The sequence below is a fragment of the Mobula hypostoma genome, chromosome 17 (assembly GCF_963921235.1).
Source record: "Mobula hypostoma chromosome 17, sMobHyp1.1, whole genome shotgun sequence".
NCBI classification, from domain to species: domain Eukaryota; kingdom Metazoa; phylum Chordata; class Chondrichthyes; order Myliobatiformes; family Myliobatidae; genus Mobula; species Mobula hypostoma.
In genome coordinates this window covers 2,985,156-3,013,079 of record NC_086113.1, presented here as the reverse complement: position 1 = coordinate 3,013,079, position 27,924 = coordinate 2,985,156, and the positions used below count along the sequence as shown (strand labels likewise).

Here is a 27,924-nt window from a genome sequence, read left to right as displayed (position 1 = left end):
CCTGTAGAGTGGAGACCAATTGGTCGGACCAACAATGGACGGTTTTAACTATGGCCACCTCTTGGCCAGCGATGCTTGATTAAAATCTCCGCTGATGATGAAAGCCACCTCTGGGTGTACAGTCTCCAGGGTTCTGATGGTCTCATACAGTTCCTTGAGAGCCAGATCAATATAAGCTGGAATATACACAGCTGTGGGCAGCCAGAAAGGTCTGCACAGCAGCACAAGGTACTCCAGATCCGGGGAACAAAGGGATTTGAGGGCGTGCACATTCTGGAGGTTGCACCAAGTAGTAATGACCATGAAGCACACCCAACCTCCTTTGCTCTTCCCAGAGAGGTTTTCAGACCTGTCCGCCTGGACAGGGAGACCCAGAGGGCTCGATGGTGTGATTCAGTATCTCCTCCGTCAGCCAGGTCGGCACGAAGCACAAAACTTTACATTCCTTTGTTTCCGCTGATAGGACATTCTGGCTCTCAGTTCGTGCAGCTTGTTGTTCAGGGGCTGAACGTTAGCCAGGAGTGGCCAATTAGCACGCTGTCTCAAACTCACCAGGACGCCGGCCCTTCTCCCTCGCCTCTGGTGCTGCTCCCGACGGTGCGGTGAATGAGCCTCCCATGGATTGTGTACGCAGGGGTTCCCAGTGTAGAAAAAGCAGCATGATGTGGGTAAATGCCATCTTCCCGATGTTCAGAAGTCTATCATATCTGATGTGACTATCAGCCTCTTGAACAAGAAATGCGAAAGATATTGCAGAAATTAGCAGTACACTGTAAAATTGGTACGGAGCTCACAACACAGTTTTTGTTCGTGGCACCATTTTGACAGGCTATTCAAGACGTTCACTCCTAGGAATCCAAAACTCTCAACCCTCTCGACCTAAACACTGTTGATGTAGACAGGAACATGTGCACCATCCCTACTTCCTGAAGTTAATGACCAGCTCTTTCGTTCCACTAACAATGAGGGAAAGGTTGTTGCCATGACAACAAGTCACTCAGCTCTCTATCTCCTTCCAATAATCCAATTTATCTTTGTTTGAGATACGGCCCACTACGGTATATCATCTGGAAACTTGTAGATCGAGTCCGAGCAGATTCTGGCCACACAGTCATGCGTGTACTAAGTCAGTGCTCAATTATGGAATTTGTTGGCTGGTGAATAAAGGGAGATAAAATCACAAGGCCATAAGACATAGGAGCAGAATTAGGCCATTCAGCCCATCAAGTGATGTCCTGACGCACTGTCCCTACTGCGAGGGAATCAGCCAGATTCCCTCACTGACTGACCAAGTACAAGGCCATTTTGTCCTGCACACCATCTAGATTCACATCTCCATTTCTCCATTCACAATGTGTCAAAACAGCGAGTAATAAATCTTTTTTTGGAATTGTTTGCTGACAGATAAGATCAGTGAAACATTTTTAAAATAGTTTTAAGAGTTGGTTTATTAAATTTTTTGATGGAATTGTTATGTACCCCGGGGTTCCTTTTTGCTGTGGACTGTCATTTTAAGGCACAAGAAAGAACTGAGACTAATGTAGCCCCCCTGATTCACAGATTAGAGCTGTGGGTGGAGACACAGTCATGGGTATACAGGGAGACTAAATTCGGGAGACTGGTTGATAAGGCAACAGTTGACAAGGAACTTCAGAGACATCTTGGTCAGTTATGGAGATGGGGTGAGAAATGGCAAATGGTTTTCAACTTGGACAAGTGAGAGATACTGCGTTTTGGACAGTCAGACTAGGTGGGACTGGAATAGTGAATGGGAGAGCACCGTGTGCTGTGGAACAGAGCGACCTGGGAGTACAAGAGTACAGTTCTTGAAAGTGGACGTGCAAGTACAGAGGGTGAAAATGAAGGCTTTAATTATGCTGGCTCTTCATTAGTTAGGGCATTGAGTTCTGGATTATGGGCATTATATTGTAGTTACATAACTTGTTGGTGCGGCTACACAGCTTCCGCAGCAACACAAAAGACAAAACCCCCTTACACTAACTTTTGGATTTCTGCTGAGAGAGAGAGGGGCAGAGTCTGCCCTTTAGCTCGTGTTCACAATTTTACAAGGACACTGACTACTGCTGTCAGCTTTTGAGTTGCCATGGAAAAAGAGAGAGTTGTTCAACACAGACACCTTGTTAAAAAGAGAGAAAGAAAGAGAGAGCGAGGTGAAGACTGCTCACAGTTTGTTTATACTTTCTGCAAGGACACTGGCAGCTTCCAAGTTCTTACAGAGAGAGAAGGGAGGAGCTGCTTGATGGACAGCTGGTGTTCAGCACGGTGAGATAAATAGAAGTTCAGTTGTTAGACCGACAGACACATGGTTTTGGACACTGAACGAGCTTTGTTGTGCCCACAGAAAAGTTGGGTTTTGGAGGATCAATCAGGCAGATCGATCAGTGGCTCTCGCAGTGTGAAAAGGGTGTGACCGGTGGGGAGTTACTTGTGTGTCAAACCCTCGCCTGGGTTGATAATTCCACCCAGAAGAATGGTCCCCTTTGTTGCGGTCACAGTTGGTGACTTCTAAAGGATTTCAGAGGACAATGGGAAGATCGACGGCATCAGCTCACCTGAAGACTCAAATCTCTCCCTCTCTCTCTCTCCATCACTACCCAACTCAATACCACAAACTGAACTGAACTTTACTCATCATCGTAAGACTATCTATTTACCCCTAGACTTGAAGAAGCTTGATTTTCATATATTTCCACACTCATACATATCTAATCATTGCTAACCTGTTTTTATATCTGATTTTATATTACTGTATTGTGTAGTTACTAATAAATGCAATTAGTTAATAGCAATACTGGACTCCAAAGTATTTTCCATTTCTGCTGGATCTTTAACCCGACACGGGGTACGTGACAGAATGGTAGAGCAGATGCAATGGACTGAATGGCCTAATTCTGCTTCTATAACTGATGGTCTTAAGAACTATCACTCCACAATCAGAATCAGGCCTGTGGCTTATCTCTATGACCCATTGAATTCCTCCAGCTGTTTGTGTTTTAGCTCTAGATACAACACCTGCAGTGTCTTGTGTCTCCATCACTGCTAAAGTCAAACGTGGAGGGACATCTTGTGAATATAGGAAATGACATGTTGTGAAACTTGTTACTTTGTGGCAGCAGTGGTTCCTTAAGATTGTTATAGCCGGGGGTGGTAATGGGGATAAATTCCCACTATCTATTAAATGTTCCCAATGGCATGCATCTTAAATAGCCTGACAACCAAGTGCAGCTCCTGGCCTTCACAAGTGGCCTAGCTACTAAGCCCAGTGAAACTTCCTACTGACAGAAGAAGGGGCAAAGGTAGGTTACTAGCACCTGAAAACCAGTCACTCCAGGCAGATGGGTCTTGTCAGCTCATCTAGGAGATGGAAAACTTTGATCTCAAAACTCCACTGCTTTGCAGCTAAGCCCATTCATGGGGAAGGCTTTGGGAGTAAACGCTGAGGAAAAATCCTGAGCTGGAGTCCCTAAGGCTCCATTGAGTTCATTGCTGATTGGCAACTCTTGTGTCGCGGCTGGAACCAAACTGCATTGGCCTTTGCCATTCCTTTGGATTCATCAGCTGCATGGAGAGGGACAACAGCTTACTCTGCATATCATACTGCCCTGGCCTGTGCATTAACCAACAGCAACAACATAGACATCCATGATCAACCCCAACCAACGAAGGCCTTGGGTCAGTGGCAGAGGTAAGGTGCAAAGACATAAAAATCTATAAATTACTAAAATTAGTTAACAGTGCAAAGAGGAATAACAAAGTGTTGTTCATACTGCCTGACCTGCTGAGCTCCTCCAGCGTTTCGTGTGCGTTGCTCCGCATTGCCAGCATTTGCAGAATCTCTTGCATTTATGATATTGATACATATCTCTGACAACTTCCAAAGGGACTGCTCCTGATGGAGGATCTCTCGTCTTTATTCCTCTCCATAGATGCTGCCTGACCTTCCGAGTTCCTCCAGTATTGTGTGTGTGCTTCTCTGGATTTCCAACATCTGCAGAATCTCTTGTGTTCATGTTGGGAAATCTGTTATTTTGCCACGACAGAACAGTAGATGACATAAATTTTACCACAAGTTAAAAAACTAAATAGTACTAAAGAGAAATATTGAGATAGTGTTCATGGGTTGATGGAATGTTCAGAAATCTGATGACAGGGAGGAAGAAGCTGTTTCTAAATTGTTGAGTGTGGGTCTTCAGGCTTCTGCTGATGGTAGCAACAAGGAAAGGGCACGTCCAAGATGGTAAAGGTCCGTAGTGAAAGATGCTCCACCTTGAAGATGTCCTTGATGGTGGTTGTACCTGTGATGTAGATGACTGAGTCAACAACTCTCTGCAGCTTTTTCCAATCATGTTCACTGGAGCCTCCAGGCCAGGTCGCGGTGCGCCGGAGCCTCCAGGCCAGGCCGCGGTGCGCTGGAGCCTCCAGGTCAGGCCGTGGTGCAGCCAGTTAGGATGCACTCCACAGCAGATCTGTAGAAATTTCCAAGACATGAAATCTCCTCAAACTCCTAATAAAGTAGAAACTGCTTGTTTTCTGGCCAATTAAGAGTAAAACAATAATAATAATAAACTCTTACAACTATTTTAAAACAATTAAAATGTTTCACTGATGTTAAATTACTAACAAACAATTCAGACAAAAAAGTTATTGATTACTTGCTGTTTTAACATGTTCATGGATGGCGATGATGTCCCTGTGCCAGCATTACCGGCTGCAGGTTTCTGGATACAGTCCTTAATACTGAACTTAGAACATAGAACATTACAGCTCAGTACAGGCACTTCAGCCCACAATATTGTGCTGACCTTTTAAGCTACTCTATGATCAATGTAACCCTTTCCACTCTTACACAGTAATATTTGCGTGATGTTGTAAATATATTGGGTGATTAAGCATTCTTTGCTGTTTACGTAACTCATATGTAAAAGAAATGGGAATTGCACACATCATGATACTAACACATGATAAGTGTGTGCCTCACTTAAAGTAAACACTACATCAGATTTCACATTTTTAACCCCCTTATCTTCCTTTGAATTTGTTTAATGTTTTGAAGTTACAACACAAAAGTGGTGACAAGGTATTTTTAAAACAAACCAAGATGGCTACCAACCTGTTGAAGTGTAAACAGTCAAGTTAAAAAACAGGCAGAAACAGAAGAATTCACGGGTTTATAAAGATTTAGTACCGGATGATAATAATCATTAAAAAAGAACAGAAATGGCTAGCTACATCGGAGAGTTAGGTACGTTTGATTACACAACAATAACTACATTTTATATGCTGAGCAAATTGAACGGTATTTTAAAGCAAACAGAACAGCCAATGGGAAACAAGTGACAAAGGCCTTGAGGTTTATAGTGTGCAAACTAACAGCCAAGCAAAATGGCTTACACTAGAAGTGAACAGCAAATTAATTAAAATGGAATTAGACACTAGTTTGGCTGTTTTGGTCATTCCACAAAAATGAATTTGGATAGCAATTCAAAGATACTTGAATGAAGCTTGCAGGTATCCAACTTATACTGGAGAAAAGGTAACTCCTGTGGGAATGACATTTGTGACAGTGAAATACAACAACCAACAAGCCACATTGAGCTTGTGTGTCATAAAACAGGAGGACCAGCATTGTGGGAGTGTGATAGGCTGAGAAAACTGTAACATGATTGGAGATCCATCCACCATTTGCGTGCCACATCCCCTGCAATAGAGTCAACTGAAAGCAAATTAAGAAAGGTACTGGATGATGCCACAGGAGTGTTCAAGGATGTCATTGGAAAACTCAAAAACATATCAAGGATAAAATAGTGTTAAATGAAAATTCCGCATCCAAGTTTTGCAAAGCTTATCCAGTTCCTTATACAATCTGTAATGAAGTAGCCCAAGAGGTAGTTCGCATGAGGCTGAATGAATTCTTTCCAAGGTTGCGTGTAGCCCATGGGTGATGCCAGTAGCCAAGAAGAATGGGTCTGTCAGGATCTCTAGTAATTTTAAGGTCACCATGAACCCATGCTGCATGCTGCAGAGAAAAATTATGCAGATTGATAGGGAGGCCTTGTTTGGTTTGAGGTGTAAATTTTTTAAAATCATTATTTAAAATCATCCTTCTTACTGGTCATCAACCACTGGCGTCCATTTTCCATCCACAGAAGGGTGTTCCACTACCAGCAGCAGCACAAATGCACAGATGGACTCTGTTTCTTGGTGGACATAATCACAATGTTACTCAAATATTACTGAAATATTAAATTCACAACATCCCCTTCTGCCAAACCATATGCAAAAATCTTCAATTTGGTAGCTTCTGGCAGCTCCCTGCCATTTCAAAGCCAATTACACAGAAATAATTTCCATTTTCCTTTATCGACATGACCGAGACAGCATGCAAAAGATTGCAACCTCAGCCAGCTCCATCATGGGCACCAGCCTCCCCAGCGTTAAGGACGTCTCCAAAGGCGATGCCTCAGGAAGGCAGCATCCTTCACAGGGGACCCTCAGCACCAGGACCTGCTCTCATCTCATTGAGACAATAAGAGAGGAGGCACACAATCCTGAGCACAAACACACAACATTTCAGCAACAGCTTCTTCCCTTCGTCCATCAGATTTCTGAATGGTCAATAAGACAATGGAACCATAAGACATAGGAGCAGAATTATATCATTCAGCCCATCAAGTCTGCTCTGACATTCCATCATGGCTGATTTATTATCCGTCTTAAACCCATTCCCCTGCTCTCTCCCCGTGATGCCAGAGAACCCATGATCACTACCTCACTGCTCTGCTCTCTTTTTGCACCATCTGCTTTTTTATGTTCGTTCTTGTAAGTTGTAATAATTTTTAATATATTACACTGTACTGCACTGCAAAACAACTACTTTCATGACACATATCAGTGATAATAAACCTAATTCTGATTCTGATGAAACAAGTTTTCAGAAAACAACCCTTGACCAGACTGATAACCATTTTAGCTTAAATGGAACACTATCCCTAATCAACCAAACTGAAATGTATACTACCTTATCATTCCACATGGAAATTGATGTAAGGACTGGACATGCTCTCCTCTTTCCCTTCACCCACTGGGCAAAAGTTAAAGTTCAAGTTTATTATCATCTGACTGTGCACGTACACAACCAACTGAAACAATGTTCCTCCGGACCACAGTGCATGCACAAAATATATATAACACACAGCGTATAAACCACAATATTACCATAAATAAGTTAATAAAATATAATTCAAAATGTATATAGTGGACAGCCAAGGTACACAGTAAAGAATGCAGTAAATAGTAAATAGCACGCAATCCTACTGATGAGTCCTTGGTGGTGGCAGGGTATTAAAACATAGAACATAGAATAGTACAGCACAGTACAGGCCCTTCGGCCCACAATGTTGTGCCGACCCTTAAACCCTGCCTCCCATATAACCCCCCCACCTTAAATTCCTCCATATACCTGTCTAGTAGTCTCTTAAACTTCACTAGTGTATCTGCCTCCACCACTGACTCAGGCAGTGCATTCCATACAAACCACTCTCTGAGTAAAAAACCTTCCTCTAATATCCCCCTTGAACTTCCCACCCCTTACCTTAAAGCCATGTCCTCTTGTATTGAGCAGTGGTGCCCCGGGGAAGAGGCGCTGGCTATCCACTCTATCTATTCCTCTTATTATCTTGTACACCGTTATCATGTCTCCTCTCATCTTCCTTCTCTCCAAAGAGTAAAGCCCTAGCTCCCTTAATCTCTGATCATAATGCATACTCTCTAAACCAGGCAGCATCCTGGTAAATCTCCTCTGTACCCTTTTCAATGCTTCCACATTCTTCTTATAGTGAGGTGACCAGAACTGGACACAGTACTCCAAGTGTGGCCTAACCAGAGTTTTATAGAGCTGCATCATTACATCGCGGCTCTTAAACTCTATCCCTCGACTTATGAAAGCTAACACCCCATAAGCTTTCTTAACTACCCTATCCACCTGTGAAGCAACTTTCAGGGACCTGTGGACATGTACCCCCAGATCCCTCTGCTCCTCTACACTACCAAGTATCCTGCCATTTACTTTGTACTCTGCCTTGGAGTTTGTCCTTCCAAAGTGTACCACCTCACACTTCTCCAGGTTGAACTCCATCTGCTACTTCTCAGCCCACTTCTGCTTCCTATTAATGTCTTTCTGTAATCTTCGACAATCCTCTACACTATCTACAACACCACCAACCTTTGTGTCGTCTGCAAACTTGCCAACCCACCCTTCTACCCCCACATCCAGGTCATTAATAAAAATCACGAAAGGTAGAGGTCCCAGAACAGATCCTTGTGGGACACCACTAGTCACAATCCTCCAATCTGAATGTAATCCCTCCACCAACACCCTCTGCCTTCTGCAGGCAAGCCAATTTTGAATCCACCTGGCCCAACTTCCCTGGATCCCATGCCTTCTGACTTTCTGAATAAGCCTACCGTGTGGAACCTTGTCAAATGCCTTATTAAAATCCATATAGATCACATCCACCGCACTACCCTCATCCATATGCCTGGTCACCTCCTCAAAGAACTCTATCAGGCTTGTAGACATGATCTGCCTTTCACAAAGCCATGCTGACTGTCCCTGATCATACCATGATTCTCTAAATGCCCAGAGATCCTATCCCTAAGAATCTTTTCCAACAGCTTTCCCACCACAGACGTAAGGCTCACTGGTCTATAATTACCCGGACTATCCCTATTACCTTTTTTGAACAAGGGAACAACATTCGCCTCCCTCCAATCCTCCGGTACCATTCCCGTGGACAACGAGGACATAAAGTTTCTAGCCAGAGGCTCAGCAATCTCTTCCCTTGCCTCGTGGAGCAGCCTGGGGAATATACCGTCAGGCCCCGGGAACTTATCCGTCCTAATGTATTTTAACAACTCCAACACCTCCTCTCCCTTAATATCGACATGCTCCAGAACATCAACCTCACTCATATTGTCCTCACCATCATCAAGTTCCCTCTCATTGGTGAATACCGAAGCGATATTCATTAGTCTCACAGCCTGAGGAAGAAGCTGTTAAACAGTCTGGAAGTTCTAGTTCTGATGCTCTTGTACTTCCTTCCTGATAGTAGTGGGTCAAAGACATTGTGGGATGGGTGGTTGGAATCCTCAACAATGCTTCAAGCCCTTCATCTACAATGCTTCCAATAAACATCCCAAACAGGAGAGAGGAAGACCACAGTGATCCTCTTGGCAGTTTTTACTGCCCTCTGCAGCAGGGGTACCTAACCTGAGACATGTTGCTTATTAGTATTGGTCCATGGCATAAAGAAGATTGGGAATAGCTGTTCTATAGGATCTTGCAGCTTCCATAGCTCACAATGATGCGACTAGAAAGGACACTCTCGATTACTCGCAGAGCAAGAGTCAAAACCTACAAAAGACTTAAGACACATCCCAGCAAGCTCAAGGACAGCTTCTATGCCACTGTTATCAATGGTCCTCTAGTGCCATACAATGGATTCCTGACCTCACAATCTACCTTGCTATGACCTTGCAACTTATTGTCTCTGTCGCTTTAACACTTTATTCTGCATTCTGTAATTGTTTCACTTTGTTCTGCCTCAATGCAATGTCGTGATGAATTGATTTATCTCAGTAGCTCAGGTACATGTGAGAATAATGAAACAATTTACCAATAATATGGTGCCATTATATGGGCACTTCATGTCATATCCTCTTATAATTTCTTTTCTTGTATCAGAAGTGGAAGATGATAAGCTGTGTAGAAAGAATAGACAGTCAGAGGCTTTTTTCCCAGGTTGGAAATAGACAATTTGAGGAGCACATTGTTAAGGATATTGGAGGAGAGTATGGGGGGTGGGGGGGGGGGGAAATGTCAGAGGTAAGTTCTTTGCACACAGAGAGCGGTGAATGCGTTGTGCACCCTGCTGGGGATGGTGGTACATTAGAAACATTTAAGAGACTCTTAGATAGGGGCATGGATAATGAAGAAATGGAAGGTCATGTAGGAGGGAGGGTTAGCCTAACCTTAGAGTAGAATAAAAGGTTGGCATAACATTGTGGACCAAAGGGCCTGTATTGTGCTGCAATGTTCTATGAATCTAGATCAGCAAGACCCTCCAATTGTTAGATTAATAAGTCAATTTGAACAGGGTGTTTAGTGTGGGCAGAGGATGCAAGGAGAGGACACCAGATAAACGTTCAACACAAGGGGTGCTGGGAATCCAGAGAACACACACAAAATGCTGGAGGAACTCAGCAAGTCAGGCAGCATCTATGGAAATGAATGAACAGGCGATATTTCAGACCACAATCCTTCATCAGGACTGAAATATCAACTGCTTATTCCCCTCAGTAGATGCCACCTGAAAAGCAACACACAGAAAATGCTGGGGAAAATCAGCAGGTCAGGTCGGAATATGAGATGCTGCTCCTCCACTCGGTGAGTGGGCTGATAAACCCTCTAGCTTCCTCTCTGTTCCGCTCCAGGGGTACTGTCTTCTAGTTACTCCACCCTGGACGCATGCCTGATTCAGTTATTCACTCACTCAGTACCTGACTGAGTTCTCACAGTTCATCATGTTATTGTGACTGTGTCCACCAGTGCTTCAATGACAGATTCATGTGCCTCACTGCAGTAACGGGTATTTACATGTTTAAATCCATTTCTCAGGTTGCACAGTTGCATGGTCTCACCGTTAGGTACCAAGACTATGCACTCATCTGCAGTCAGTCCCCCAACTCACACAGTTGAAATTTATTATCCGCAGAGCAAGAGTCAACTTTCATACTTCACAAAGCCTGACATTTTATAGAAATTACATTTCACCGGTCACAGCATTTAAGCTTAATCTGTGCCCGAGGGGATGATGGTGTTATTTGAAATATCTGCCTTCGCTGCAATAGTGACACAGGAATATATCGTGATTCTATTGAAGCATGTTTAATCTGAAAACCCATCTGTGAGAATGCACGGTGCAGTTAGTAACTCTAGAAGCCAGGAAGAAACTTTCCATTAGAAGAGAACACTGGTGTCCAAGTTGAATGCCGGCAAAATATAACTGATCTGACCAACAAACCAGTATTGTGTAACCCATTAGTAGGTTAGCAAGACTCCCAAGGCTCTCACCATTATCGTTCCACTTTGAGACTCAGCATCTCTCTTACAGCGGATCCCCTCTTTTAAATAACCTTTTAAAGATATGCATTTTCTTCTCCCCAACAAACCCTGCACGCGTTGCCAAAATGTAACATTGAAGCAGGTTCACGGGTTTTGTCAGTGAGACAGAAAACACTGACTTCGAATAAGTATATTAATCACTTACTTACAAACAGTAATTCCATCTGCTGTTTCTTTGCCAGTTCTCCTAATCTGTCTAAATCTTTCTCTACTTCCTCAAAGCTACCTGCTCCTCCACCTACCTTCATATCATCTGCAAACTTTGCAACAAAGCCATCAGTTACATCATCCAAAACTTTGACTTATAATGTGAAAAGAATTGATCTCAACACAGACCCCTGCGGAACATCACTCGTCACTGGCAGCCAGCCAGAAAAAGCTCCTTTTATTCCCACTCTTTGCCTCCTGCCAATCAGCCACTGCTTTATCCATGCTGGAATCTTTCCTGTAATTCCATGAACCCTTAGCTTGTTAAGCAGCCTCCTATGTGGCACCTTGTCAAAAGCTTTCTGAAAATCCAAGTACACAATATCAACTAATTCTCCTTTGTCTGTCCTGCTTGTTATTTCTTGAAAGAATTCCAGCAGATTTGTCAGGGAAGATCTTCCTTGAGGAAACCATGCTGATCATGGCCAATTTTATTATGTGCCTCCAAGTACCCTGAGACCTCATCCTGTCTAATTAACTCCAACATCTTCCCAACCACTGAGGTCAGATAACTGCCCTATAGTTTCTTTTCTTCTGCCTCTTGAAGAATGGAGTAACACTTGCTATATTCCAGTCTTCCGCAACCATTCCAGAATTTAGTGATTCTTGAAAGATCATTACTAATGTCTCCATTATTTCTTCAGCCATCACTTTCAGAACTCTAGGGTCTACACCATCTCGTCCAGGTGACCTATCTACCAAGAACCTGCTCTCTAGTTACGGTACCTTCACACACTTCATGAGGCCTGACACCTGGAACTCCCACTATATTGCTAGTGTCTTCCACGGTGAAGATTGATGCAAAATACTTATTCAGTTTGTCTGCTAGTTCCTTCTCCCCCATTACTACCTCTCCAGCATCAATTTCCGGTGGTCCAATAACCACTCTTGCCTCTCTATTGCACTTTATACATCTGAAGAATCTTTTAGTATCCTCCTTAATATTATTGCTAGCTTACTTTCATGTTCCATGTTTACCCTCTTAGTGACTTTATAGTTGCCTTCTGTTGGTTTTTAAAAGTTTCCCAATACTCTAACTTCCCACTAATTTTTGTTCTATTATGCGCCCTCTCTTTGGATTTTATGTTGGCTTTGACTTCTCTTGTTAGCCACGGGTGTGCCATCTTTCCTTTAGAATACTTCTTCCTCTTTGGGATGTATATATTCTATGCCTTACAAATTGCTTCCAGAAATTCCAGTCATTGCTGCTCTGCCGTTATACTTGCCAGTGTTCTTTTCCAATCAATTCTGGCCAACTCCTCTCTCATACCTCTATAATTCCCTTTACTCTACTATAATACAAATACCTCTGACTTTAGCTTCTCCTTCTCAAGTTTCAGGGTGAATTTGATCATAATATGATCACTTGTCTTTAAGGGTTCTTTTACCTTAAGCTGTCTAATCAATTCTGGTTCATTGTACAATAACCGATCCAGAATAGTCGATCCCCTAGTGGGCTCAACCATAGGCTGCTCTCAAAAGCCATCTCATAGGCACTCTAGAAATTACCCCTCCTGTAATCCAGCACCAATCTGATTTTCCCAGTCTAAAGGCATATTGAATTCCCCCATGACGATAGTAATATTGCCCTTTAGGCATGCAATTTCTTTCTCCCATTCTAATTTGTAGACCACATCCTTACTACTGTTTTAGATTAGATTATTAGATTATGAGGACACGCAGTCCCCTTTTATTGTCATTTAGTAATGCATGCATTAAGAAGTGATACAATATTCCTCCGGTGTGATATCACAGAAACACAGGACAGACCAAGACTGAAAAACTAACAAAAATAATTATAATATATAATTGCATGTGGCCAAGTGGTTAAGGTATTGGACTAGCGACCTGAAGGTCGTGAGTTCAAGCCCCAGCTGAGGGAACGTGTTGTGTCCTTGAGCAAGGCACTTAATCACACATTGTTCTGCGACGACACTGGTGCCAAGCTGTATGGGTCCTAATGCCCTTCCCTTGGACAACATCAGTGTTATGGAGAGGGGAGACTTGCAGCATGGGCAACTGCTGGTCTTCCATACAACCTTGCCCAGGCCTGCGCCCTGGAGAGTGAAGACTTTCCAGGTGCAGATCCATGGTCTCGCAAGACTAACAGATGCCTTAATAGTTACAACAGTGCAACAATACCATAACTTGATGAAGAACAGGCCATGGTCACAGTAAAAAAAGTTCAAAGTCTCTCAAAAGTCCCATATCTCATGCAGACGGGAGAAGGAGGAAAACTCTCCCTGCCATGCCCGACCACAGTCTAACTCTGAGTCATCTGAAAACTTCGAGCTCTGATCAGCCCTCCGACACTGAGTACCGAGCACCATCTCTGCCGAACGCTTCGACCCCAGCCTCAGTCGCCAGCAGCAGGCAAAGCCGGGGATCTTGGGGCCTTCCCTCCGGAGATTCTCGATCGCACAGTAGCAGTGGCAGCGAACCGGGCATTTCAGAAGTTTCTCCAGATGTTTCTCTGCTTCTCACCTCTGTCTCCATCAAATCAGAATTGTGCACAGCATCCTACTTACAAATACAATATCATTTCACCAGAGAGCTGCGCGCGCTGCGTCGCGTCGCCATCTTCTCCTCCCACCACTTTGGGGATAGATATATATAATTTCCATCGGGATCTTTTTACCCTTGCAGTTCCTTAGTTCTGTCCACAATCATTCAACATCTTCCGATCCTACGTCACATCTTTCTAATGATTTGATTTCATTTTTTTACTAACAGAGCTATGCCACCCGCTCTGCCTTCCTGCCCATCCTTTCAATACAATCTGTATTGTCGGACATTAAGCTCCCAGCTATTAACTTTCTGCAATGATTCTGTGATGCCTCCAACATCATACCTGCCAACCTGCAACTGTGCTGATAGTTCATCTCCCATTCAGGAAACTCTTAGATAGGCATGTGAATGATGGAGAGTGTTCTATGTTCTATTTAGAGATACAACACAGTAACAGGTCCTTCCATCAAATGAGACCGTGCAGCCCAGTTGCAGCCACGTGACCAGTTAACCCACTAACCTGTAGGTATCTGAGAGAGGGAACTGGAGCAACCAGAGAAAGCACAAGTGGTCACTGGAAAATGTACAGGCTTCTCAGAGGCAGAGAGGGGAATTGAACCCCGAACGGTGATTGCTGTAAAGAGATCGCTACTTGTTCTTCTTATTCACCTGCATAATGAATAAGAGACCTCAACAAGTTGAAGGCACTCTAGAAAGCTCCAGGCATTTATATAGCAGTAACCAATACTAGACATCATCAGCTAACTTGTATATTTTTCAAAATGCCTTGCAATTGCGCTGGTGATGGGCATGCATTTGGTTACACTGATAAAAGGTCATTGACTTAATACCAAAACTCTGTTTCTCTCTCCATTGAGGCTGCCTGATCTACTGAGTATTTCTGACATTTAATGCTATGGAACATAAAACACTACAAAACAGTATAGGCCTTCCGGCCCAGAATGTTGTGCCAATCTTTGAACCTACTCCAAGATCAATCTGACCCTTCCCTCCCACATAGCCCACTATTTTGCTATCATCCACGTGCCTATCTAAGAGTCTGTTAAATGTCCCTAATGTATCTGCCTTTACCACCACCCCTGACAGGGTGCTCCAAGCACCTACCGCTCTCTGTGTAAAATATTTACCTTGGACATCCTTCCTATATTTTTGTCCAATCACCTTAAAATTATGGCTTCTTGTATTCGTAATTTCCATCCTGGGGAAGTCTCTGGCTATCCACTAGATCTATGATTCCTATCAACTTGTAAACCTCTATAAAGACATCTCTCATCTTCCTTTGCTCCAAAGAGAAAGGCTCTAGCTTGCTCAACCTGTCCTCATGAGACATGTTCTCTAATCCAGGCAGCATCCTGGTAAATTAGGTTTCAGATGACACTATTATGCTTGAAAGGAAACAAAGGTAAAGATGGGTTCCAATGAGCTATATGGTCCAGTTTTTGTTAACTTGCTAGCATTGCACACAACAAAGATACCTGGACACCTTATATAGATCCTCCATTGGCTGGGGTCGACCATGGATGTTGCATCCTAGGTCAACATTCAGTCAATACACAAGCCAGGGTAGTAGGATATGGAGAGTAAGCTGTTGCCCATGTAGCAGGTCCCCCACTTCAACTCCAGCTCTGGATTTTTCTTCACGGTTTATTGCTGAAGCCTTCCCCATGAATTAGTATAGCCACAAGATAGTGGAGGTCTGATATCAGAGCTTTCCTTCTCCCACATGAACTGCCAAGACCCATCTGCCTGGAACGACTGGTTTTGAGGTACCAGTAATCCACTCTTGCCCCTTCTCTTGTCAGTAGAAATGTTTTCTGTCGGGCTTAGTACATAAGCCACACATGAAGGGCAGGAGCCGGACTCGGTTGTCAGAGGCTATTTGAAATGCACGCTATTAGGTACATGTAATAGGTAGTGGGAGCTCATCCCCATTTCACAAGATCACAAGACAAAGGAGCAGAAGTAGGCCATTCAGCCCATCGAGTCTGCTCCGCCACTCCACCATGAGCTGAACTATTCTCCCATCTAGTTCCAGTTTCCGGCTTTTTCCCCATTTCCCTTGATACCCTGACTAATTAGATACCTATCGATCTCCTCCTTAAACACCCTCAATGATCGGGCCTCCACAGCTGTATGTGGCAACGAATTCCACAAATCCATGACCCTCTGGCTAAAAAAATTGCTCCTCATCTCTGTTTTAAATGGGTACCCTCTAATTCCACCCCCACCCTGACCTCCCAGTTATGACAACCTTAAGGAACCATTTGGACACCCCAGGTATCATGTTGGAACTGAGTACCTCCACCAAGTCACCATATCAGGAAGATGGACTGAATGAGACACTTTGACACCCTGAGGTGTACAATGCATGGAAAGACGCAGGAAAATCTGGAGGAGATAAGAATTGGTTTCTGATCTGTTGATGCCAGAAAATGCTTGACTGGATTTAAACGATCAATTTAGTTTGGATTTCTACAAGCTGAGGCATGGACTGCCTGGTTACTGATACGTAACAATTTAATATAAAGCTTTGCACGGACAATCGGTCAATTATAGGGATTTGATCTGCTCTCCGCTATGCGACCGTGCCACCCTCATGCATGACGCCGATGTAATTCATCGAAGGAGGCCCACCAGCTGATAAGTGATCCACCCATCCACCTGCCCCCTGCTTCTCTCAGGACAAGACTGTGGCTCCCACATTTATCTCATCAGTCCCCTCATAACCCATCAAATGGACCAGAGGAAAATGAGCCAAATTCCAATCGGCTGCCTAAAAGATGGGGGTAAAGATTGTAACTTCCAGGAGATAATAATTGTAGTGGGATTAGAAACATAGAAACACAAAAACATAGAACAACTACAGCACAATACAGGCCCTTTGGCTCACAAAGCTGTGCCGAACAGGTCCTTAATTTAGAAATTACCTAGCGTTACCCATAGCCCTCTATTTTTCTAAGCTCCATGTACCTATCCAGGAGTCTCTTAAAAGACCCTGTCGTATCCGCCTCCATCACCGTCACCAGCAGCTCATTCCACACACTCACCACCTTCTGCGCAAAAAAAAACTTACTCCTGACATCTCCGCTGTACCTGCTTCCAAGCACCTTAAAACTGTGCATTCTTGTGTTAGCCATTTCAGCCCTGGGAAAAAGCCACGGACTATCCACACAATCAATGCCTCTCATCACCTTATACACCTCTATCAGGTCACCTCTCATCCTCCGCCGCTCCAAGGAGAAAAGGCCGAGTTCAGTCAACCTATTCTCATAAGGCATGCTCCCCAATCCAGGCAACATCCTTATAAATCTCCTCTGCACCCTTTCTATGGTTTCCACATCCTTCCTGTAGTGAGGTGACCAGAACTGAGCACAGTTCTCCAAGTGGGGTCTGACCAGGGTCCTATATAGCTGCAACAATACCTCTCAGCTCTTAAACTCAATCCCACAATTGATGAAGGCCAATGCACTGTATGCCTTCTTAACCACAGAGTCAACACGCGCAACAACTTTGAGTTTTCTATGGACTCAGCCGCCAAGATCCCTCTGATCCTCCACACTGCCAAGAGTCTTACCATTAATACTATATTCTGCTATCATATTTGACCTACCGAAATGAACCACCTCACACTTATCTGGGTTGAACTCCATCTGCCACTTCTCAGCCTAGTTTTGCATTTGTTCGATGTCCCGCTGTAACCTCCGACAGTCCTCCACACTATCCACAACACCCTCAACCTTTGTGTCATCAGCAAATTTACTAACCCATCCCTCCACTTCCTCATCCAGGTCATTTATTTAAAAAAAATTTTAAGCTTTGCACATTCATTAATTTAAGATTATGCAAAGCAATATCTGAAGTAATTTCCTTATTTTGAATATCTGAACATGAAATATTTTGCCACAGCAGGTAATTGAGAGCACTAAAATGTAAGAGCAAGGGTGTAATGTTGAGCATGGGTGAGGCCTCACTTGGAGTACTGTGAGAGCTTTGGGTCCCCTATTTAAGAAAGGACGTGTTGGACAATGGAGATGCTGAAGCCTCACTTGGAGCACTGTGAGAGTTTTGGGTCCCATATCTGTGGAAGGACGTGCTGACATTGGAGAGGGTTCCAGGGAGATTCACAAGAGTGATTCCAGGATTGAAAAGCTGATCATATGAGAAGCTTTTGATGGCTCTGGGTCTGTACTTACTGGATTTCAGAAAAATGAGAGAGGATTTCATTGAAACCTATAAGATATTGAATGGCCTCAGTAGAGTAGATCGGAGAAGATGCTTCCTATGATGAAAGAGTCCAGGACCCCAGGACACAGCCTCAGAATAGAGGAACATCCATTTAGAATGGAGATGAGGAGGAATTTTTTTTAGCCAGAGAGTGGTGAATCTGTGGAATTCACTGCCACAGGCGGCAGTGGGGGCCAAGTGATTGGGTATATTTAAGGCAGAAATTGATGGATTCTTGATTAGTCAGTGTGTGAAGGAATATGGGGAGAAGGCAGGAGACTGGGGCTGAGAAGGCAATGGATCAGTCATGAAGAAATAGTGGAGCAGACTCGATGGCCTAATTCTGCTCCTCTGTCTTATGGTCCTATTAAAGCATTCCTCTGTGCATTTCTAATTAGGCAAATACTGGAAAGAAAGATACTGTGTTATTCATGGATAGATGGGCTCAGGAAATCCATGTTGGTCTACTCTTGCTCAGTCCCCAATAATCCTCCACCTGCATAATGAATTCCATTCAAAAAATTATTTGTTCAGGAAACTGTAAAGCTCCAGATAACAAAAATACCTTGAATGGTCAAGAATCTTATGAAACTCTTGATCACTTTATCTTCAAAGAACACTGGAAAATCAAATTCTAAGTTTGAGTGAATCCTACATTCTGAAATAGTTGAATATTTCCAAACCTAACACTATAAATTTCTGTGCTTACAGCAAAATATTATTAGCAATCTTAGATAGCACCTTCAAAACTCACCGAGAAAGCTAATGTCTCTACATGAGCTTTGAAGATGTTACCTAAGATTAGTGGGGAGATTTTCCATAGCTCCTCTGCTGCCTCTTTGGAGATACTTTAAGAAACTTTGACAAACTTCTATAGCGGCATAGTGCAGAGCATTCTGACTGACTGCATCACCATTGTGTATGTAGGGGCCACTGCAGAAGGTTGTAAACTTAGCCAGCGCAGGTCATAACTCACTGCCACCACCCAGGTCTCATCATATATAAAGCGTCAGTAGAGTGAAAAGGGACTGTGATGTATGAATCTATTCAGACCATAAGACAGACATAAGACAAAGGAGCAGAAGTAGGCCATTCGGCCCATCGAGTCTGCTCCGCCATTTTATCATGAGCTGATCCATTCTCCCATTTAGTCCCACTCCCCTGCCTTCTCACCATAACCTTTGATGCCCTGGCTACTCAGATACCTATCAATCTCTGTCTTAAAATACCCAATGACTTATCCTCCACTGTTGCCCATGCCAACAAATTCCATAGATTCACCACCCTCTGGCTAAAAAAATTTCTTTGCATCTCTGTTCTGAATGGGCTCCCTTCAATCCTTAAGTCATGCCCTCTCGTACTAGACTCCCCCATCATGGGAAATAACTTTGCCACATCCACTCTGTCCATGCCTTTCAACATTCGAAATGTTTCTATGAGGTCCCCCCTCATTCTTCTAAACTCCAATGAATATAGTCCAAGAGCGGACAAACGTTCCTCATATGCTAACCCTCTCATTCCCAGAATCATTCTAGTGAATCTTCTCTGTACCCTCTCCAACGTCAGCACATCCTTTCTTAAATAAGGAGACCAAAACTGCCCACAGTACTCAAAGTGAGGTCTCACCAGTGCCTTATAGAGCCTCAACATCACATCCCTGCTCCTATACTCTATTCCTCTAGAAATGAATGCCAACATTGCATTCGTCTTCTTCACCACCGACTCAACCTGGAGGTTAACCTTAAGGGTATCCTGTACGAGGACTCCCAAGTCCCATTGCATCTTAGAAATTTGAATTCTCTCCCTATTTAAATAATAGTCTGCTCGTTTATTTCTTCTGCCAAGGCACATAACCATACACTTTCCAACATTGTATTTCATTTGCCAATTTCTTTTAGAGCAATGACCTCTATCTTAGCACTATGTATTGATTTGTTGTCTGTGCATGCTTATTGATCTCCCTCTCTCAATGCAATGTGAATACACCAATTAAAGCCTTCTCTTGCATGCATGCTTTAATTGAATTGATATGTAGTTGCACTGACAAAACAAATTGGTGGCAAGTATGAACTTCAATGTCAGAGAATATCGTGGACTGCACCGACAGTTACGGGATGAAATAACAAGAGTTAAACAGCAGGAGAGAGTCGTCACAAATGCCAACAAACGCGTGAGTAACGATGAAAGTTGTGCGGAATTTAAATTGAAAATAACATAGTGATGGATTCAGTTGGGAAAGTTGATGAATTTGATTTCACTAATGAAGGCTAGGAGTCGCATATCAAGAGGGTTGAACTGTATTCACACACAAACAAAGTGTAGGAGCAAAAGAAAGCCCCTACACGTCTTAGCTTAATGGGCCCACTCATAGAACTTAGCAATGCCTGCAACGCCAGCAAGCAAGACATTTGACAAAATTGTTACAATTTTACAAAATCACCTGAGCCCACTAGTAATAGCTGAGATATTTAGATCTTACAAAAGGAACCAGTCAAAAGATGAAATTCTAACAAGCTCCCTATCTTCAGCCAATATGTATGAAAAAAATGGCTGTATTATTTGGAATGGTTATTGCTAAAAAGTTAATCCCACAAATGTGGAAAATGGACTCTGTACCTACATACGATCTGTGGCTGAGAGAACTGGCAAATACTTTACATTTGGAGAGACAGAGGCTATGTAATGAGGACAGAGGGGACATCTTTGAAAGAATATGGGGCCCTGTATTGGACTTTCTTACGGGGTGAGGACTGAGGTTTTTTGGTGCGATGCACCTCTGCTGTGTACGTTTACTTTTGCCTTTATATTTTTCTCCCTTTTGCTGCTCAATATTTAATTTGATTTTGTTAAGGTTGTGTTTTTTGTGAGTGTGCTTTTTTTAGTAATAAAAAATAAAAAGAATATTAAAAAAGATGAACTTCTTTCTGAATACATTGCAGAACTGCACAAACTTTCCTTATACTGCGATTTTAGAGATGGACTTTAAGGGACAGGTATGTGGCATGTATAGTCAGTGCACTCAAATGAGGCTACTGTCCAAAGGAGACTTAACCTTAGAACGGTCATTGACCATTGCAATATCATGAGAGACTGCAGCAGCAAAGGATGCAGCAGAACTCCAGAAAAGGAGTCTTGGATGTGAAATGCACAAAATATCCCTGAATGTTGCAAAAAGCCAAAGATGTCATCAATGTGTCAAATTCTCCCATGATGTAAATGATGGTTGGTTCAAAGAAAAGGTCTGCAGGAAGTATCTCAGACAAGGTCACATAGAGAGAGTGGGCAAGGCAGACAAAAAGCGCAACCAAAAGAAAAAACTCAAACATAGAACTAAGCAAATGCACAAAGTTACTGGATGTAAAACAGAATCAGACAACATAGAGTCTGATAAAGGTGAACTGTCATGCCCAGAACAGCATAGTATAACTGAAGCAGATCACAATATAATATGGATCATAATAGATGCGTCCAGTGTAAAACTCAGAATGGAGCTCTATACAGGGTCAGCTTTGTCCATAATTCCAGAGGCTGATCTCGGGATTGCTGCATGTGCCATGCAACTGTGAGGATTGGAATAGAATGAGGTGGCAAATAAATGTGTGGCTGAAGAATTGGAGCGTGGGCAGGAATTAGATTTCTAGATAATTGGGTCTCTTCTGGGGCAAGTGTGACCAGTACAAAAGGAATGGGTTGCACGTAAATCCAAGGGGGACCAATATTCTTGTGGGCAGGCTTACTAGAGCTTCTGGGAGTGGATTAAACTACTATGGCAGGGGGATGGGAACCAGTATGATAGAGCTGAGGATGAGCCAGCAGGTTTACAAGTAGATGATGGGTGTAACATGAATGTATGGAAGAACAAGCCAATGACTGAATACAAATGCAGACAGAGCAAAGAGTTAAATTGTACCACCAAGGCAAAATTAAAAAGGGCAAAGAATGTAGGACCAAAGGTGCTGTATTTAAATGTGGTAGCACATTTTTAGAAAGAGGTGACATAGAGTCAGAGAATATTGAACCTTTGTGGATGGAGTTAAGAATCTGCAATAGTAAAGGGAATCAAATATAAGCCTCTAAATAGTAGCCAAGATGTGGGGTTGAGATTGAAAAGGCATTTAATAAGGGTAATGACACTATTGTAATGGGGGACCTCAATACACAAGGGGATTGGGAAAATCAGGTTGGTGTCAGATCACAAGAGAGGGAATTTGTTGATAGCTTACAAGATGGTTTTCTAATGCAGCTTGTGCTGAAATCTACTGGGGAAAGGCTATCCTTGATTGGTTATTGTCTAATATCCTAGATCTTATTAGGGAGCTTAATGTAAAGGAACCCTTAGGAGGCAATGATGATAATATGAATGAATTCACACTACAATTTGAGAGGGAGAAGTATAAGTCAGATGTATCAGTATCACAATGAAATAAAGGGAATTACTGTGGCACAAGGGAGGAGCTTGCCCAGGAAGATCGGAAGAATACTGGCAAGGACAGACCAGAGATGGCTGACATTTCTGGGAATAGTTTACAAGGCACATGATATATACCTCCCACAGCGAATAAGTTCTCAAATGGCAGGGGTAGGCAACTGTGGTTGACAAGGGAAGTTAAGGACTGCATGAAAGCCAAGGGAAGGGCATATACAGTAGAAAAAGTGAGTGGGAAGTTGGTTATTTCAGAAGCTTTTAAAATCCAACAAAAGGTAGCTAAAAAAGCTGTAAGAAGGTTAAAGATGAAATATGGGGACAAACTAACCAATAAGGATACTAATATTTTTCATCAGTTAAATAGAATGTAACAGGGAGGTGACAGTTGATTTTGGACTATTGGAAAATGATGTTGGTGAGGTCGTAATGGGGGACAAAGAAATGGCAGATGAACTTAATGAGTACTTTGCACCAGTCTTCACTGTGGAAGATAATAGCAGTGTGCTAGAGGTCTGTGAGTGTCAGGGGGCAGGAGTGAGTGCCATTGCTATTACAAAGGAAAAAGTGTGAGGCAAATTCAAATGTCAAAAATTGAGTAAGTTACCTGGGCCAGATGGACTACATCCTATAGTCCTGAGAGAGGTTGCTGAAGAGATAGCGGATGCATTAGTCATGATCTTTCAAATATCATTTGATTCTGGCATGGTTGGAAAATTGCAAATGCCACTCTACTCCTTAAGAAGGGAGAAAAGCAAAAGAAAGGAAAATATAGGCTAGTTAGCCTAACCTCTGTGATTGGGGAAGTATCGGAGTCTATAAGTATGGATGGATTTTCATGGTACTTGAAGACTAATGATAAAATAAATCAAAGTCATCATGTTTTCTGAAAGGGAAATCTTGCTTGACAAATCTGTTAGAGTTCTTTGAGGAAGTAACAAGCAGGGAGGAGAAAGGAGAGGCAGTGGATGTCATTTACTTGGATTCTCAAAAGGCATTTGATAAGGTGTCATACATGAGGCTGCTTAACAAGATAAAATTCTATGGCGTTACTGGAAATATACTGGCATGGATAGCGGAATGGCTGACAGGCAGGAGGCAGTGAGTGGGAATAAAGGGAGTCTTTTCTTATTGGCTGCCAGTGACTAGTGGTGTTCCTCAGGGGTCAGTATTGGGATCGCTACTTGTCACATTGTTTGTCAATGATTTAGATAGTGGAATTGATGGCTTTGTGGCAAAGTTTGTGGATGATACAAAGATAGGCGGAGAGGTAGGCAGTGCTCAGGAAGCAATGCGATTGCTGCAGGAGTTCGACAAGTTGAAAGAGTGAGCAAGAAAGTGGCAGATGGAATGTAGTGTTAGGAAATGTATTATAGTGCAGTTTGGTAACAGAAACAATGGTGCAGACTATTATCTAAATGGGGAGAAGGTTCAAGTATTAGAGGTGGAGAGCGACTTCAGAGTCCTTGTGCAAGACTCCCAGAAAGTTAATTTACAGGTTGAGTCTGTGGTAAAGAAGGCAAATGATGTGATGATATTTACTTCAAAGGGAATAGAATATAAAAAGAAGATAATGCTGAAGCTTCATAAGACATTAGTCAGGTCGCACTTGGAGTATTGTCAACAGTTTTGTTCCCCATATCTTAGAAAGGATGCATTGTCATTGGAGAGAGTCCAGAGGAGGTTCACAAGGATGATTTAGGAATGAAAGGGTTAACACATGAGGAGCATTTTACAGTTTTGGACCTGTACTCACTGGAATTTAGAAGAATGCAGGGGGATCTCATTGAACCTACCGAATGTTGAAAGGACTAGATAGGGTGGATGTGGAGAGGATGTTTCCTTTGGTGTGGCATCCAGAACTAGAGGGCACAGCCTCAAAATTGAGTTTGGGCACTGTTTCTAGGAGCCCACTCTTATGACATAGAGTTCAAGGGTCTCAAACAACACAGCAATACTGATGGCTTGTTGCACCTTCCACTAGTGGCAACTGAAGAAGAAAAGTTTTCATACAGTGACCCAGCAGGAGTGATCCACGCAGCATTGGTGGACCAGTTGCCAGTAACAAATTCCGAAATACAAAGGGAAACAAGGATTGACCCAACACTGTCAAACGTCAATGACATCACCATGCAAGGATGGCCAGCTCACGGTAACCCTATGTTTCCAGAGTTCTCAGCGAGACGAGACCAACTGTCGGTCAAAGAACGCTGATATGTGGATCTGCTGTTGTGATTCACTCTAAACTGTGCACTAGAGTGTTAGCAAATCTGCATGAAGGACACCTGGGTACAGTCAAGATGAAGAGTCTCGCCTGGAGCCAGTGTGGTGGCTGGGAATAGATAAACAGATTGGAGACATGGCCTAAAGCTGTTTGGGATGCCAAAAAGGTCAATATGCACCCCCTCTGGCACCTCTACACCCGTGGGAGTGGCCATCATCACCGTGGCAAAAGTATACACATTGACTTTGCTGGGTCATTCATGGACTCCATGTTTCCTATTGCTGTGGATGCTCATTCAAAGTAGCTGGAGGTTACACCAATGAAGTCAACCATCTCAGCAAAGACCGTCTCTGCCCTGAGAATTATCTTCAACAGAAATGGCTTACCAAAGCAAATCGTGAGTGACAACAGACCACAATACACGTCAGAAAAACTCTGACTGTTCATGAAGAAAATTGACATCAAACTTTTCAAGTCAGCTCCTCACCACCCAACAATGAATGGGTTAGCTGAAAGGTTTATCCAAACATTCGAGAAGTCTATTAAAGGTATGGACAAGGAGGACATTTCTCTACAGCACAAGGCGGACAATTTCCTTTTGTGTATCGGAACTCTGTTCATACAACGACAAACCAAACACCTGCAATGCTGTTCTTGAACAGGAATCTGAGGTCTCACATTGACATCCTGAAACCAGATCTACAGAAGAGAGTGCAGAATAAACAGTTTAGCCAGTTGCCAGGCAAAGCAGCGAGAAACTTCGAGATTGGACAGGAAGTCCTAGCGCGTGATGACCGAGAAGATAAGTGGACACCCGGTGGGATAGCTACAAGAACTAGATCACTTATGTACACAGTGGATGTTGGAGGTCATACATGGAGATGTCATGCTGACCAGCTACCACATGTTCAATCGAAGAACACACCTGAGTCGATTGCATCCAACAAGACAGATACATTAAGTGACTGGACTTGCCTCTCAGTGATGATGTCATTGACAGCAACGTGACACTGGAAACTGAGAACATCGTCTTAGACAAGACACCTGCCAAACCTGATGCCACTCCACAAGTCCAGATGCACTCTCCTGAAAGAAAGAGAGCACCACCCAAAAGACTGAACCTTTATAATTGTGAAGTTAGTTATAGACTGTTACGTGAAAACATGTTTATTAATGAATGTTTCGTGCATATACAGTTTTATGTTGCATTAATCTAAAGGGGAGGAAGTGTAATGTATGGATCTATTTCTTTTAGAGCACTGACTCTCCCTTAGCATTACATATTGATCTGTAGTCTATGCATGTGCATTGTTTTCTCTCTCTCATTGCAATGCGAATACACCCGTTAAATCCATCTCCTGTGTGCGTGCTTTTATTTAATTGGTATGTAGTCTGTGGGCACGTGGCCAAGTGGTTAAGGCATTGGACTGGCTACCTGGAGGTCGTGAGTTTAAGCCCCAGCCGAGGCAGCGTGTTGTGTCCTTGAGCAAGGCACTTAATTACACATTGCTCTGCGACGACACTGGTGCCAAGCTGTATGGGTCCTAATGCCCTTCCCTTGGACAACACTGGTGTCGTGGAGAGGGAAGACTTGCAGCATGGGCAACTGCCGGTCTTCCATACAACCTTGCCCAGGCCTGCGCCCTGGATAGTGAAGACTTTCCATGCACAGATCCATGGTCTCGCAAGACTAATGGATGCCTTTACTTAGTTGTGCACAGACACAACAGTTTCTTCCCACATTCCAAAGACATAAAGTTAGGGTCAGTGAGCTGTGAGCATGCCATCTTGGCACAGGAAGTATGGCGGCACTGAAAACACAGGCTGGGTACTAAGGACCTGTGCTGATCAACTGACTGGAGTGTTCACTGAGATCTTTAACCTCTCATGTCAGCAGTCTGAGGTACCCACCTCCTTCAAGGTGTTTCATTGGTATTTCTATACCAGGTTGTGGTGCAACCAGTCAATATACTTTCTACCACACATCTATAGAAATTTGTCAAAGTTTTAGATGTCATCTCAAATCTTCAGAAACTCCTAAGGAAGTGAGGCACTGCCATGTTGTTTTCATAATGGCACTTATATGCCCAGGACAGTTCCTCTGAAATAGCAAAGAGGAATTTAAAATTGCTGACCCTCTCCACCTCTAACCCTCTGATGAGGACGGATGAGGATATCGTATTTGTATGTAGGTATCGTGCACAATCCTGATTTGATGGAGACAGATGTGAGAGCACAGAGGAACATCTGGAGTAACTTCTGAAATGCCTGCTTCGCTGCTGCTGCTACTGTGCGATCGAGAATCTCTGGAGGGGAAGGCTCCAAATCCTCGGCTTTGCCTATTGCCTGCTGCCGGGGCCGGGGTCGAAGCGCTCAGCAGAGATGGTGCTCGGTGCTTGGTGTCGGAGAGCTGGTCAGGGGCTCGAAGTTTTCGGACAGACTCAAGAGTCGGCTGTGGTCAGGTGCTTCCAGGCTGCTGCATTGGCAAGTTTGCGGCGCTGGAAGCTCATGGCAGGGAGTTTTTCTTCCTTCTACTGTCTGCATGGTGGGACTTTCGAGAGACTTTGATACTTTTTTTTACTGTGCCATGGTCTGTCCTTTATCAAATGACGGTATTGCTTTGCACTGTTGTAACTATACGTTATAATTATGTGGTTTTTGTCAGTTTTTTAGTCTTGGTCTGTCTTGTGTTTCTATGATACCATTCTGGAGGAACATTGTATCATTTCTTAATGCATGCATTACTAAATGACAATTAAAGAGGACTGTGTGTCCTCATAATCCAGTCTAATCATGGACCTCTGGTTTCCTCCTCCTGAAGTCAATAATCAGCTCCTTGTTCTCGTTGACATTGGGAGTGAGGTTATTGCTGTGGCGACAATCATCCAGACTTTCAATCCTTTATACTGATTTGCCACCACCTTTGGTTTTTGGCCAGTGACCATGGTGTTATCAACAAACTTATACAGAGCATTGGAGCTGTGCTCAACCACACAGTCCGGAGTGTAAAACGAGTAGAGCAGGGGGCGAAGCCTACAGCCTTATGGTACATCTGGTTGACGGAGATTGTGGAGGAGACGTTTCCAAGCTGGACCTACTGGGGCCTGCAAGTGA

At 43.3% G+C, this 27,924-nt stretch overlaps 1 long non-coding RNA gene across 1 annotated transcript in view; it reads left to right on the top strand.

Annotated features, from left to right (window-relative positions):
- The window catches only part of LOC134357667 (uncharacterized), a 70,078-nt gene that overhangs the window by 21,210 nt on the left and 20,944 nt on the right, over nucleotides 1-27,924 (top strand). The gene's annotated exons all lie outside the window — the stretch shown is intronic.